The 13,551-nt window shown below is 39.0% G+C and overlaps 1 protein-coding gene across 1 annotated transcript in view; it reads right to left on the bottom strand.

Annotated features, from left to right (window-relative positions):
* Window positions 1-11,576, bottom strand: part of dipk2ab (divergent protein kinase domain 2Ab) — a 116,369-nt gene extending 104,793 nt beyond the window's left edge. Inside the window, exon 1 of the mRNA XM_034168615.1 lies at window positions 11,148-11,576. The gene's annotated coding sequence lies outside the window, so the exon portion shown is untranslated. The remainder of the gene's footprint in view (window positions 1-11,147) is intronic.
* Window positions 11,577-13,551: the final 1,975 nt, after the last annotated feature.

Below are 13,551 nucleotides of genomic sequence, written 5' to 3'. Positions count from 1 at the left end.
TGTTCCAACTTGTCCTTAAGGCTTCCAACAGAGGTGTTTTTCCTGTGGCGGAGCGTCGCGGCGGCTGCGAGCCGACGCTGCAATCCGTCCGCACGTCTTTCATTAAAAAAATCTCCTTTAACAGTGCAATATCCGGATAAAATGCTGAAACCGACTTCTTCTGAAACTTCTCTGTTCTCTCACGACGTCCTGGATCAATAGAGCCTGAAATGTGGAGGTTTTCAGCTTGAAACAGGCTGACGACGGCACCTGAGAGCGCTGCACGACGTCTCGCACCGTGGGAAGTCCTTAAAGCGACAGTATCACCTCAAAATCTCTCATCAGCCGTTAAAATTTTCACTGAAAACCAGCTTAATTTTTCGAACCGTGTCCACTTCGATGTGTCTCACAGGTTTAGAAAAAATTTTGATCAAACAAAGCGCCAGTCTCTCAGCAACTTCTCAGACAAAGGAATTCCGACAACTCCTCCCACAAGGAGTGCTCACAGGCGAATGACGTCACCGACAGGCGTGGAAAAACTCACGCATGCGCACGAGGGTTCAAGCATGTCTGACGTAAAAACATATGAATGAAATCCATATAGTTTTTGAAAAAAATAAAAAGGACCTATACTTTATTGACAGACCTCGTAAGTCCTGCTCACAGACTGATTGGCAGAGAAAGGACATGTCCACATCAAGTATAACTCCAGACACCTCCACATTTACTCATGAACGGTTCATTCGTGTGCGCGCCAATGCAGCACGCGGTCAAAGGAAGAAAGATAAACTAAAAGAGAAATCAGAGCACTGACCTGCAGCCCTACACAAGAACAAATATAAACTAAAAGAGAAATCAGAGTACACAGTCTGGCCACAGATCCTTCTCTGCGTTCTCACCTCATCCCTGCCTGCCTGCTGCGCACACCTGATGCAGACATTCCTGTGTCTTCATGACACCGCATGAAGCAACTCGAAGCAGGCCCGGTGTGAAAGGTGCTTTAGCATTTAGATAAGGGATTCATAATATGAAACTACCAAATACAAAATAAATAGGGCTGAAACGATTAATCGAGTAATTTGAATAATTCGATTACAAAAAATGTTTGAGGCAAATTCTGTGTCTCGAAGCTTCGTTTAACGTTGTAGTACATATGCCAGGCCTGTGTGTGGCACTATAATGTCCCCAGAAAAACAAACAGAAGAAGACTACAGCAAGCGCTAATCACATTAGCACAAAAGCTACAGCTTTCCAACAGAATGAAATAAAGCCTTTTAGGAAAAAGATGGTCCACGCTGATCATCTGAAATAGCTTACTGTGCATTTAAAGCAAAGCAGTGTGTTTGTTTAAATAAATAAAAAAAAAGTTTTGTCCGGTGGCCACTAGGGAGTCCCGATCTGATCACGTAATCGGAAATCGGACCCGATCACGTGGTTTCAGACTTGATCGAAATCGGACGTTGCATCCCGATCAGGAATCCGATATAGATTTTATCCTCATTATTTTGATCAGCGCTATTTCAGTCTCATTATTGTAGATTAATGGGCCTTTCACGCGTCGGAAGCGTCAGAGGCGTGAGATGCGTTGCTTTTTAGAGGCGTCAGAAGCTTTTGACGTGACAGCAGGACCCGGTCCTGACCAAGTCCTCAGTACGACGATCTGTCACCTGATTAACAAAAAGAAAAAAACTAATTGTCCTGTGATCGTTTGTCTGCAAAACGGAGCAAGAGGTGGTGTGTGCACGAGCGACGTGCGCACTCATCACATTTAGGAGCGCGTCTTAAAGAGCTTCCGTCTTCATTCACGTTCACTGCGCTGCTCTGAACTTGAACACTAATAAAGCGTCAGAGGGGTACACTGAGGAATGTCAAGACGCATAAGTTGTTTTTTTTTTCCTTTTACTTTTCAAGTTGATTTTTGAACTTTCGACGCTCTGAGCTGTGACGTAGCTTCGCGCTGTCCAATAGGAACGATGCGTTGGGCCAAAACACAGAAGGGGAGGTGATGGTCTAGTGGTTAAGGTGTTTGGCTTGAGTCCAGAAGATCATGGGTTCAAATCCCCGCTTAAAATCAAATTTCAATTTCAATTTCAAAATTCAAATCACTAAGGGCCCTTGGGCAAAGCCTTTAATCCCCTATTGCTCCCAGTGTGTAGTGAGCGCCTTGTATGGCAGAACCCTAACATCGGGGTGAATGTCAGGGTCAGAACTCCCTTCTGTCTGATCATTTCTTAATAACATTTACATTTACTCTGATGGACTATCCAGCAGTGGGGAATACGTTTCATTACACTAGAAGTCTTTCAGAAAGCGCTGTAACTAGGTTTAAGGATATGATTCCTTCTTTATGTTCTCTAATGCCATATACCAACACAGTGCAGAGTAGCTACCTAAACTCTCTAAGTGAGACAGAGTATCTCGTCAATAGTTTTACATCCTCATTGAAGACAACTTTGGATGCTGTAGCTCCTCTGAAAAAGAGAGCTTTAAATCAGAAGTGCCTGACTCCGTGGTATAACTCACAAACTCGCAGCTTAAAGCATATAACCCGTAAGTTGGACAGGAAATGGCGTCTCACTAATTTAGAAGATCTTCACTTAGCCTGGAAAAAGAGTCTGTTGCTCTATAAAAAAGCCCTCCGTAAAGCTAGGACATCTTACTACTCATCACTAATTGAAGAAAATAAGAACAACCCCAGGTTTCTTTTCAGCACTGTAGCCAGGCTGACAGAGAGTCAGACCTCTATTGAGCCGAGTATTCCTTTAACTAGTAATGACTTCATGACTTTCTTTGCTAATAAAATTTTAACTATTAGAGAAAAAATTACTCATAACCATCCCAAAGACGTATCGTTATCTTTGGATGCTTTCAGTGATGCCGGTATTTGGTTAGACTCTTTCTCTCCGACTGTTCTGAGTTATTTTCATTAGTTACTTCCTCCAAACCACCAACATGTCTATTAGACCCCATTCCTACCAGGCTGCTCAAGGAAGCCCTACCATTAATTAATGCTTCGATCTTAAATATGATCAATCTATCCTTATTAGTTGGCTATGTACCACAGGCTTTTAAGGTGGCAGTAATTAAACCATTACTTAAAAAGCCATCACTTGACCCAGCTATCTTAGCTAATTATAGGCCAATCTCCAACCTTCCTTTTCTCTCAAAAATTCTTGAAAGGGTAGTTGTAAAACAGCTAACTGATCATCTGCAGAGGAATGGTCTATTTGAAGAGTTTCAGTCAGGTTTTAGAATTCATCATAGTACAGAAACAGCATTAGTGAAGGTTACAAATGATCTTCTTATGGCCTCAGACAGTGGACTCATCTCTGTGCTTGTTCTGTTAGACCTCAGTGCTGCTTTTGATACTGTTGACCATAAAATTTTATTACAGAGATTAGAGCATGCCATAGGTATTAAAGGCAATGCACTGCGGTGGTTTGAATCATATTTATCTAATAGATTACAATTTGTTCATGTAAATGGGGAATCTTCTTCACAGACTAAGGTTAATTATGGAGTTCCACAAGGTTCTGTGCTAGGACTAATTTTATTCACTTTATACATGCTTCCCTTAGGCAGTATTATTAGACGGCATTGCTTAAATTTTCATTGTTACGCAGATGATACTCAGCTTTATCTATCCATGAAGCCAGAGGACACACACCAATTAGCTAAACTGCAGGATTGTCTTACAGACATAAAGACATGGATGACCTCTAATTTCCTGCTTTTAAACTCAGATAAAACTGAAGTTATTGTACTTGGCCCCACAAATCATAGAAACATGGTGTCTAACCAGATCCTTACTCTGGATGGCATTATCCTGACCTCTAGTAATACTGTGAGAAATCTTGGAGTCATTTTTGATCAGGATATGTCATTCAATGCGCATATTAAACAAATATGTAGGACTGCTTTTTTGCATTTGAGCAATATCTCTAAAATTAGAAAGGTCTTGTCTCAGAGTGATGCTGAAAAACTAATTCATGCATTTATTTCCTCTAGGCTGGACTATTGTAATTCATTATTATCAGGTTGTCCTAAAAGTTCCCTGAAAAGCCTTCAGTTAATTCAAAATGCTGCAGCTAGAGTACTAACAGGGACTAGAAGGAGAGAGCATATCTCACCCATATTGGCCTCTCTTCATTGGCTTCCCGTTAATTCTAGAATAGAATTTAAAATTCTTCTTCTTACTTATAAGGTTTTGAATAATCAGGTCCCATCTTATCTTAGGGACCTCATAGTACCATATCACCCCAATAGAGCGCTTCGCTCTCGGACTGCAGGCTTACTTGTAGTTCCTACGGTTTGTAAGAGTAGAATGGGAGGCAGAGCCTTCAGCTTTCAGGTTCCTCTCCTGTGGAGCCAGCTCCCAATTCAGATCAGGGAGACAGACACCCTCTCTACTTTTAAGATTAGGCTTAAAACTTTCCTTTTTGCTAAAGCTTATAGTTAGGGCTGGATCGGGTGACCCTGAACCATCCCTTAGTTATGCTGCTATAGACTTAAACTGCTGGGGGGTTCCCATGATGCACTGAGTGTTTCTTTCTCTTTTTGCTCTGTATGCACCACTCTGCATTTAATCATTAGTGATTGATCTCTGCTCCCCTCCACAGCATGTCTTTTTCCTGGTTCTCTCCCTCAGCCCCAACCAGTCCCAGCAGAAGACTGCTCCTCCCTGAGCCTGGTTCTGCTGGAGGTTTCTTCCTGTTAAAAGGGAACTTTTCCTTCCCAGTGTTGCCAAGTGCTTGCTCACAGGGGGTCGTTTTGACCGTTGGGGTTTTTCCGTAATTATTGTATGGCCTTGCCTTACAATATAAAGCGCCTTGGGGCAACTGTTTGTTGTGATTTGGCGCTATATAAATAAAATTGATTTGATTTGAATGTGAGGCATAATTGTAAAGTGCTTTGAGCGTCTGATGCAGATGGAAAAGCGCTATATAAATGCAGTCCATTTACCACTTAAGACTAGTGGCAGAAACCACTGATCTGTACAAATGGTAAATGGACTGCATTTATATAGCGCTTTTCCATCTGCATCAGACGCTCAAAGCGCTTTACAATTATGCCTCACATTCACCCCGATGTCAGGGTGCTGCCATACAAGGCGCTCACTACACACCGGGAACAATAGGGGATTAAAGACCTTGCCCAAGGGCCCTTAGTGAATTTCCAGTCAGGCGGGGATTTGAACCACAGATCAGTGCAGAAACCACGTGTCTGAAGAAAAATTCTTGGAAATGTTTTTTGTTGTTGTTGTTTGTTAGCTCAAATTTTCTCATTACTGTTTAAAAAAAGTTTAGAACACTTGTAATTAAAATAGCTAAATCAATAAATGGTTCTTTAAAAACCTTTCATCTATAAATCAAAATCACCTGTTATTTCAGATTAGATAATTTCTTGTTTAACATAAGGAACCTTTGACATTTATTTTTAGACCAATAAATAACAAGGAAATTTGTACATTTTTTAAGTCTGGTAGATTATTACTTGATTGTTCAAGCTACCTCAAGGAGAAGTGCACTGTTTAAGTGATAAATAATAAAATAAGGTGATTAAAATGAAATTATTATATATTTAGCATTTGTTCATTGTTCATTCAGTATTTTAAAGTATCAGATCGGGACTCGGTATCGGCAGATACTCAAAATCAGATGACTCGGAATCGGATCGGGGTCAAAAAAAAAAAAAAAAAAAAGACGATCGGGACATCCCTAGTGGCCACTCTACGTGCAGTGGCCAGCTGCTGCTTCTCTCTGTCCGGTGTGAGCGGCTCAGCACTGCCCTCACACAGCTCCATCCCGGCCACAGTCTCTGGAAGAAGTCCACTCTTTCTTCTGTGTTTGGTTAGACTCGCAATGAGTGTTTCGCTTTTTAATGTTCACTTTTTTTGGGCAACACACAATGCTTCACAAACACGGGAACTCAAATAAAACAATAATAATAATAATAATACTAAAACAGTGACTGCGAGGATTGCATGTTCAGCCTCCAGCTGAAAATGAAATGCATTGGCTGAATCCCAGAGAGAGTGTTAAAAAGAAATTCATGCACGGACCTAGTCCAGAACTTTAATAATTAAATAAATAGAAATGGTTAAAATTTTACAAGTTGGGGAAAACAAAAAACAGAAAGCCACAACCCATCACCATTTTAGCAAAATGTCAAGACTTTGGCCCGACTTTGGCCAAGCTCCTGACACCAGGAAAGATCCAAAACTTGTAAAGATGTGAAAAAAATAAATAACACAGTGACACTGTGCCATTACTTAGGGAGAGCCCTGGACAGTTAATGTTTTACAACGCAAAAGTACTTTTTATCTGATTACTTGATTAATCGCCAGAATAATAGATAGAATACTCGATTACTAAAATAATTGATAGCTGCAGCCCTAAAAATAAACAAATAAAACAATTCAAAATTAATGGGGTCTGGAAACAATTTAGAATTTCAACCCCTGAGGGGGAGAAATTCAAAGGATCAAATGCTATGACCAACATTTCATAGATTTGGAAGTGATTTACAAGAAATCTTACGGATGTTAACGTAAGATGGGTCACAGATAATCTCAAAACCTCACTCCTGCAGTTAGTCTGCATGACAGTGATGAAGGAAAAGACAATAATCACTGTGGAATTTCCCCCAGATAAATCTGTCCTCTTCATTGAAATGAGCTGTAATTTTGCAACAAATTACAAAAAAATAAACCTACATTATAATGCTTGTATTTTGGTAGAAACTAAATTTTCTCAGTTTTGTCAAGTTTGAAAGGCCCTACGGCTTTAAAGGTCTTGGCCCCATGTCTAGAGGTTAGCATAAGGCACCATAGACTAAACGCCAAGCCATGCATGTACTGGGAAGAGAAAGTTGTGTAAAAGTGATTTACAGTGAAAAAGGCAGAAAATAAGCTATTCAAGCCTGTCTCTCTTTGTAGATCACAGGTCTAAACATTAAGATCCAAAGAATAAGCTGAGGAACTTTGTGATCCTGCTGTTGTGGCATGAAAGGTTGGGGGGGGTTGAATTGATTGCAGAGTCATATGTGACTGAATAAACACACACACACACACACATATATAAAATGCATTTACTTTTGCTCAGTGGCAGCATTACCACCGAGCCCACTGAAAGCTCAGGGAAAAGCCAGAGCTAAACCTCTTCCATTGCACTGTGCAGCTCAAGACACAGAGAGGAAGAACTGTTGCCAAGGTTATTGACCAGGGGAGTCAATAACGCTTGCTCATAAAAATGGTTCAGCCACAGCCACACTGCTTCAGTACAGCAAACACACAGAAAGTGATGCACAGCTACAAATGACAGCAACATTCACATAATAACTGAAAAACTGAGTCCTCAGAATACAAGTACCAATTAGCACCTTCAGACACGAATGTCCATTCATCGCTGGCTCAAAACAAGCGCTGACAGTTTTAATGAAAAAGTCCCTGACATCTGCTTTGAGCCAAACTACCACATTTGTTTGAAAGGTCACACCTGATCTGGAAAGCCATGTTTTGTCATTTTAAACTGCAAAAGTGTTTAATTTAAACATCTGCTTTCAATGAGAAAAAAAAATTGAAAAGTCCCACATCCAAATTCGGCAAACTACAAAACAAATGCCTCATGCAACTGCAGTTACACAACACTGATTAAAACAATCTGTCAAAACTTGCTTCATTTAACACCAATGGAAAATGTGCTCAGAGAGGAGGGAAAATAAAATCAATTAACTGAAAAAATTGATTCACTTAAGGTCTTTCCTAACACCATCTGGCATGATGTTTTATTCAACGTGATTTTGTTAGGTTGGTCACAAACAACAACATACAACTCTCGACAGCTTTAACACGACTATTATAAAAATCCCTCTGATGCTGAGAAACATTTAAAACAGCCACCAGCAGAACATCTTAAGTATAACAATCTATTTTCATCGTTCCCCTGTCGACTAGCCTTGCAGAAAAAGTCTCCACAATTAGTCTCCTCTTATGGAAAAATTAATTTTAAATAGCCCATTCTATTCATTAGCCTCTAAAAGCAAATTCCCTGGGACTTGTGAGCTTTGTATGCACCAAGCATTAAGACTGATGTGATAATTTATTTTCCCTTTGGGGGAGGGGAAGAAAAAAAAAAAAAAAACAGAAATAAATTAAGGGCAGAAGTTTGCAAAGAGCATTCAATCATTATCCCACAGAAATTTCATGGTCAAGTCAATTTAGTTATTACCCTTTCATTTTCAATGCCATGTCTTTCTGTCTAATGGGTAAAAAGCACAATTTCCTGTATGCTCATATACAGGAAGAAGAAAGACAAATACACAGCAAAAAACTAAAAAATATCCAACAGTGGCCAAATGGAAACCTGTTGGGATTTAGCACTCTGAGTAGATGGAAATTACAGTGCCAAGGTAGAGCGCACCAATGCAAGAGCAGGTTTTCCTAAAGAAATAATTTCTTGAGCAGACTTGAAATGATGAAGCAAATGAAGCAAAGAAGAGCCTTCGTAAAATCCAGCGATGGTGCTTTCATTTAATACAGACAGGCACCCAACTACAAAGATCTATACAAGGTGTATTTTTGTCAAATTGTATCTACAACCCCTGGCAAAAATTATGGAATCACCGGCCTCGGAGGATGTTCATTCAGTTGTTTAATTTTGTAGAAAAAAAGCACATCACAGACATGACACAAAACTAAAGTCATTTCAAATGGCAACTTTCTGGCTTTAAGAAACACTATAAGAAATCAAGAAAAACGATTGTGGCAGTCAGTAACGGTTACTTTTTTAGACCAAGCAGAGGAAAAAAATATGGAATCACTCAATTCTGAGGAAAAAATTATGGAATCACCCTGTAAAGTTTCATCCCCAAAACTAACACCTGCATCATATCAGATCTGCTCATTAGTCTGCATCTAAAAAGGAGTGAACACACCTTGGAGAGCTGTTGCACCAAGTGGACTGACATGAATCATGGCTCCAACACGAGATATGTCAATTGAAACAAAGGAGAGGATTATCAAACTCTTAAAAGAGAGTAAATCATCATGCAATGTTGCAAAAGATGTTGGTTGTTCACAATCAGCTGTGTCTAAACTCTGGACCAAATACAAACAACATGGGAAGGTTGTTAAAGGCAAACATACTGGTAGACCAAGGAAGACATCAAATCGTCAAGACAGAAAACTTAAAGCAATATGTCTCAAAAATCGAAAATGCACAACAAAACAAATGAGGAACGAATGGGAGGAAACTGGATTCAACGTCTGTGACCGAACTGTAAGAAACCGCCTAATGGAAATGGGATTTACATACAGAAAAGCTAAACGAAAGCCATCATTAACACCTAAACAGAAAAAAAACAAGGTTACAATGGGCTAAGGAAAAGCAATCGTGGACTGTGGATGACTGGATGAAAGTCATATTCAGTGATGAATCTCGAATCTGCATTGGGCAAGGTGATGATGCTGGAACTTTTGTTTGGTGCTGTTCCAATGAGATTTATAAAGATGACTGCCTGAAGAGAACATGTAAATTTCCGCAGTCATTGATGATATGGGGCTGCATGTCAGGTAAAGGCACTGGGGAGATGGCTGTCATTACATCATCAATAAATGCACAAGTTTACATTGGTATTTTGGACAACTGAAAGGATGTTTGGGGATGATGAAATCATTTTTCAAGATGATAATGCATCTTGCCATAGAGCAAAAACTGCCAAAACATTCCTTGCAAAAAGACACGTAGGGTCAATGTCATGGCACAGGGTCAATGTCAACGAGCAGATCTGATTTGATGCAGGTGTTAGTTTTGAGGATGAAAATTTACAGGGTGATTCCATAATTTTTTCCTCAGAATTGAGTGTTTCCATATTTTTTTTCCTCTGCTTGGTCTAAAAAAGTAACCGTTACTGACTGCCATAATATTTTTTTTCTTGATTTCTTAAAGCCAGAAAGTTGCCATTTGAAATGACTTTACTTTTGTGTCATGTCTGTGATCTGCTTTTTTTCTACAAAATTAAACAACTGAATGAACATCCTCCGAGGCCGGTGATTCCATAATTTTTGCCAGGGGTTGTAGCTACTAAGACTACAATGAAGGATTATTTTTGCAGTGTTAGCCATCATTTGGTCTTATGAATAATAGTTTAGTCTGTCGGAAGAACCGTTTAAAGAAAGAAAAAGAAAAAATAAATAAGCCAAGGCTGACATCAGATGTTTGTCCAACATTTCAGAACTCAAAAGACATCTGAATTACAACTGATTAAGATAAATCCTAATATTTCAAAAGCTGCACACTACTACTCCAACTGATTAATCACTCATAAAGACAACTGATAATTATTTTCATTTATCAAGTTTCAACTCTGAAAAGGGGCTGATCACACACAGCCATATATTGTATAAACAGGTGTATTACTTGATCTCCAACACAAAAAAGTATGAATACAAAAGTAGGCATTGTTAAATCTATTTTTTAAAGTCACGAATGTCGTTGTGGGGCTGAAATAATTAGACAATGGATTTGTGAATCAACAGAAAACCACCAACAGCTATTTTGATTGATTGAGATGTTTCTCAAGTTATTTGGCAAAACTTCGGCTGCTTTACGCGGCTTTTTAAAATAACAAAATTGGCATATTTTCTAGTTTTAATCATTAGAAATAGACGATTGTAGGTTTTTGACAGACAAATCAGTCTTTTAAAGTTGTCCCCGTGATTCGCTGTTAACTGACAATGATTCTTATTTATTTATTTTTATCTTGCATTTCTTTTTTCTACAAATGCATTTACTCGGCGGTTTAGTGAAATGTTACACCAGTGTCCCGTGAGGAAACATTTTTACTCACTGTGTTGTGCAGATGTGAACATCTGATAAGTGAAGCCGCGTCTGGAAAAACATTGTACTTTTAAGTGAAATATCACTTTACGCGATCGTTTCTTTCTTCAAGTCTAACGTCACACTTTTAAAAAGCGAAAACTGCTGGAATCGGTTGTTTTGAGGCTATAAGAAAAATTAATGTAGAGTGAAAATTCCCGTCACAGCGTGGTGAGTTCACGGACAACAACAACAAACGACTAGGGAATAAACCTTTACCCACCCCCCACTGCCTGTAGTAGTGTAATGTCAACTCCGCTGACAGCGTTCTTCAAAGTTGTGCCTACTTACAAAAAGGGCGACGGACGGTCCGAATTCCAAGCAGCGATATCCAAATGGACAGCAGCTTTTTCAAAGCTCCACGAAGATGTCCATCAAGCGAACTCATGGGGGCTTCGCGTTTCTAGCTCCGAGGAACGTAGCCAGCTAGCCTGCTAGCTGCAGAAATAAACAGTTGGTATGTCGCTCTTAACTCTTCATATTCCGGGGCTTTCCGACTGGCTGGCACGGTCCTCTTCACAGTGCACAGCCAGGTCTGTGTGGTGCCTTCATGTCCATATCTGTTCGCTTACCCTCAGTCCCTTTGTGGTCTCGGAAAAGCCCCCTTTTTGTCTCCCTGTGTGTGGCAGCAGCTCACTCCGCTCCGACACCACAATGAGCTCTGTTCCGACTCTTTTCAACACCAGCCTCTTCAGCCTTTACGACACCCGCTGTCCTTTTACGGCTGTGGTTGCTAAGCGATTATTCTAATATTGTCTTGGTGCCAACTTTGCCAAAATTACTATTTTTTTCTTTTTTCCAGTACAAAAACAGCCAGTAAAATAATCCAAAATTAATATCAAGGCACCATAAAGAAAAGAAAGAGGCTCAAAGCGGAGAAAAGAGGCATATTTAATGTGCCTCAATGTTTAAAAAAGCTGTTAAATGTTTAATATTAATCAATAAACACAGTAATTTTGGCTTTAAACATGGATATATTTTTGGTGGTCTGTAATTTTAAAGAAAATATGGTTGCATTTAACCAGAGTATTATTATTATTAGTAGTAGTAGTAGTAGTAATATTACCATTATCATCATCAGCAGCATTATTGTTGTTGCTGTTGAGTAAGAAATATTTTTTCGACAATGAGGTTTTGTAACTTGATAACTGATTTGTTTTGTTAAATGGAACAAAAAAGTAACATTTGATTTGTGATGTAAAGACATCTAAAGACATGCAGGTTAGGTGAATTGGAAACTTTATAACTGTCCAGGTCTCCATTGTAAAAGAGATCTCAATCTCAATGGGACTAACCTGGTTAAGTAAAGGTTAAATTAAAATTAAAATGTGATGCCCAAAACATTTTCACTGCATTAATTAGAGCAAATAGAACTGTTTTTGTCAATTAATCAGTTGGTTGATTGACAGAAAAATAATCGACAACTAATTTGAGAAATGATAAATTATTTTTTTTAACATTCTCTCAGTTAAAGCAGACAATTTAAAAAAAATAAAGGCCTTGTTTTTCATTTAATTTTATTTTTAACTGTAAAAGGAATGTATTTTCATTTTAGACTGCCAAATCAACTTAAGATGTCATCAAAAACCTGTGTATTTGCTGCATTTTTTATTATTACATTATTATGCGATTAATTATTTAAAAAAAACACTTCAAGTTCATCAATGACACCCGCCACTGCTTTTTGACCTGAAGCTGAAGCTTTGCATATCTCCAAAGGAAGGATCCGAACCAAAATCGAAACTATAAAAATTGTATAAATAAATAAAGATTGTATAATTTTGAATGGATTATTGTGCAAATATCATGTTGTGGGATTGAGAGAATGACATGATTACAGATCTAATTGGATCATGCATATCAAAAATAACAAATGTTACAAATATTGTTTCTCAGATGGCTCAAGCAAAAGTTGATGAAACCTTTGAGATCCGATATAAAGAATATACGTTTTTGTTTTGTAATTTAACACTTTTGAAAAATAATTTTCTTTTTTAATCAAATTGTAGTTTAATTATTTACTTCATTTTGTTGTTACCTTGCTAAAAATACACACTAAGTGGAATGAGGACTCATACTCTCCCTCCCCTGTGCCTTTCATGATTGACACAGATTCATACAAATGACACTTTTGTGATTCAGTGATTCACATTATTGGCAGAATTATTGGGGGCTGAGGGGGGCTTGGCTCATTATTGGGGGAGCTTAAGCCCCCCCAAGCTCCCCCTTGGCACCACCACTGGGTGGGGTACATCCTGGACAGGACGCTAGTCTGTTGCAGGTCACACATATAGAAAAATAAACACATATACACCTGCCAACAATATAAAGTTTCCAATCCACCTTATCTGTATGTCTTTGGATGTGGGAGGAAGCCAGAGCACCCTAAGGGAACCCACACAAACAAGGGGAGAACACGCAAACTCCAGAAAGGCCACAGGTGGGAATCAATCCATTGCCCTTCTTGCTGTGAGGCAACAGTGCTAACCACTAAGCCACCATGCAGCCCTTTGAGTTGCACTTTCAGTTATTTTTGTCAAACCTAAACATGATTTGGGTATTTCCCATCTGGGTGTTCATGTTGCATTGTGATAGCTGTAAACTAATATTTTGCCCCCAACGTCACACAGCTTACTCAGGTCAGGTCTGAGAGCAAACACCTTGGATCCTGATTACAGGTCCAGTGATATAGTCC

This window comes from Thalassophryne amazonica, chromosome 1 (assembly GCF_902500255.1).
Source record: "Thalassophryne amazonica chromosome 1, fThaAma1.1, whole genome shotgun sequence".
NCBI lineage: Eukaryota > Metazoa > Chordata > Actinopteri > Batrachoidiformes > Batrachoididae > Thalassophryne > Thalassophryne amazonica.
Note: the sequence above shows the minus strand (reverse complement) of the source record. Positions and strands in the feature narration are given on the sequence as shown.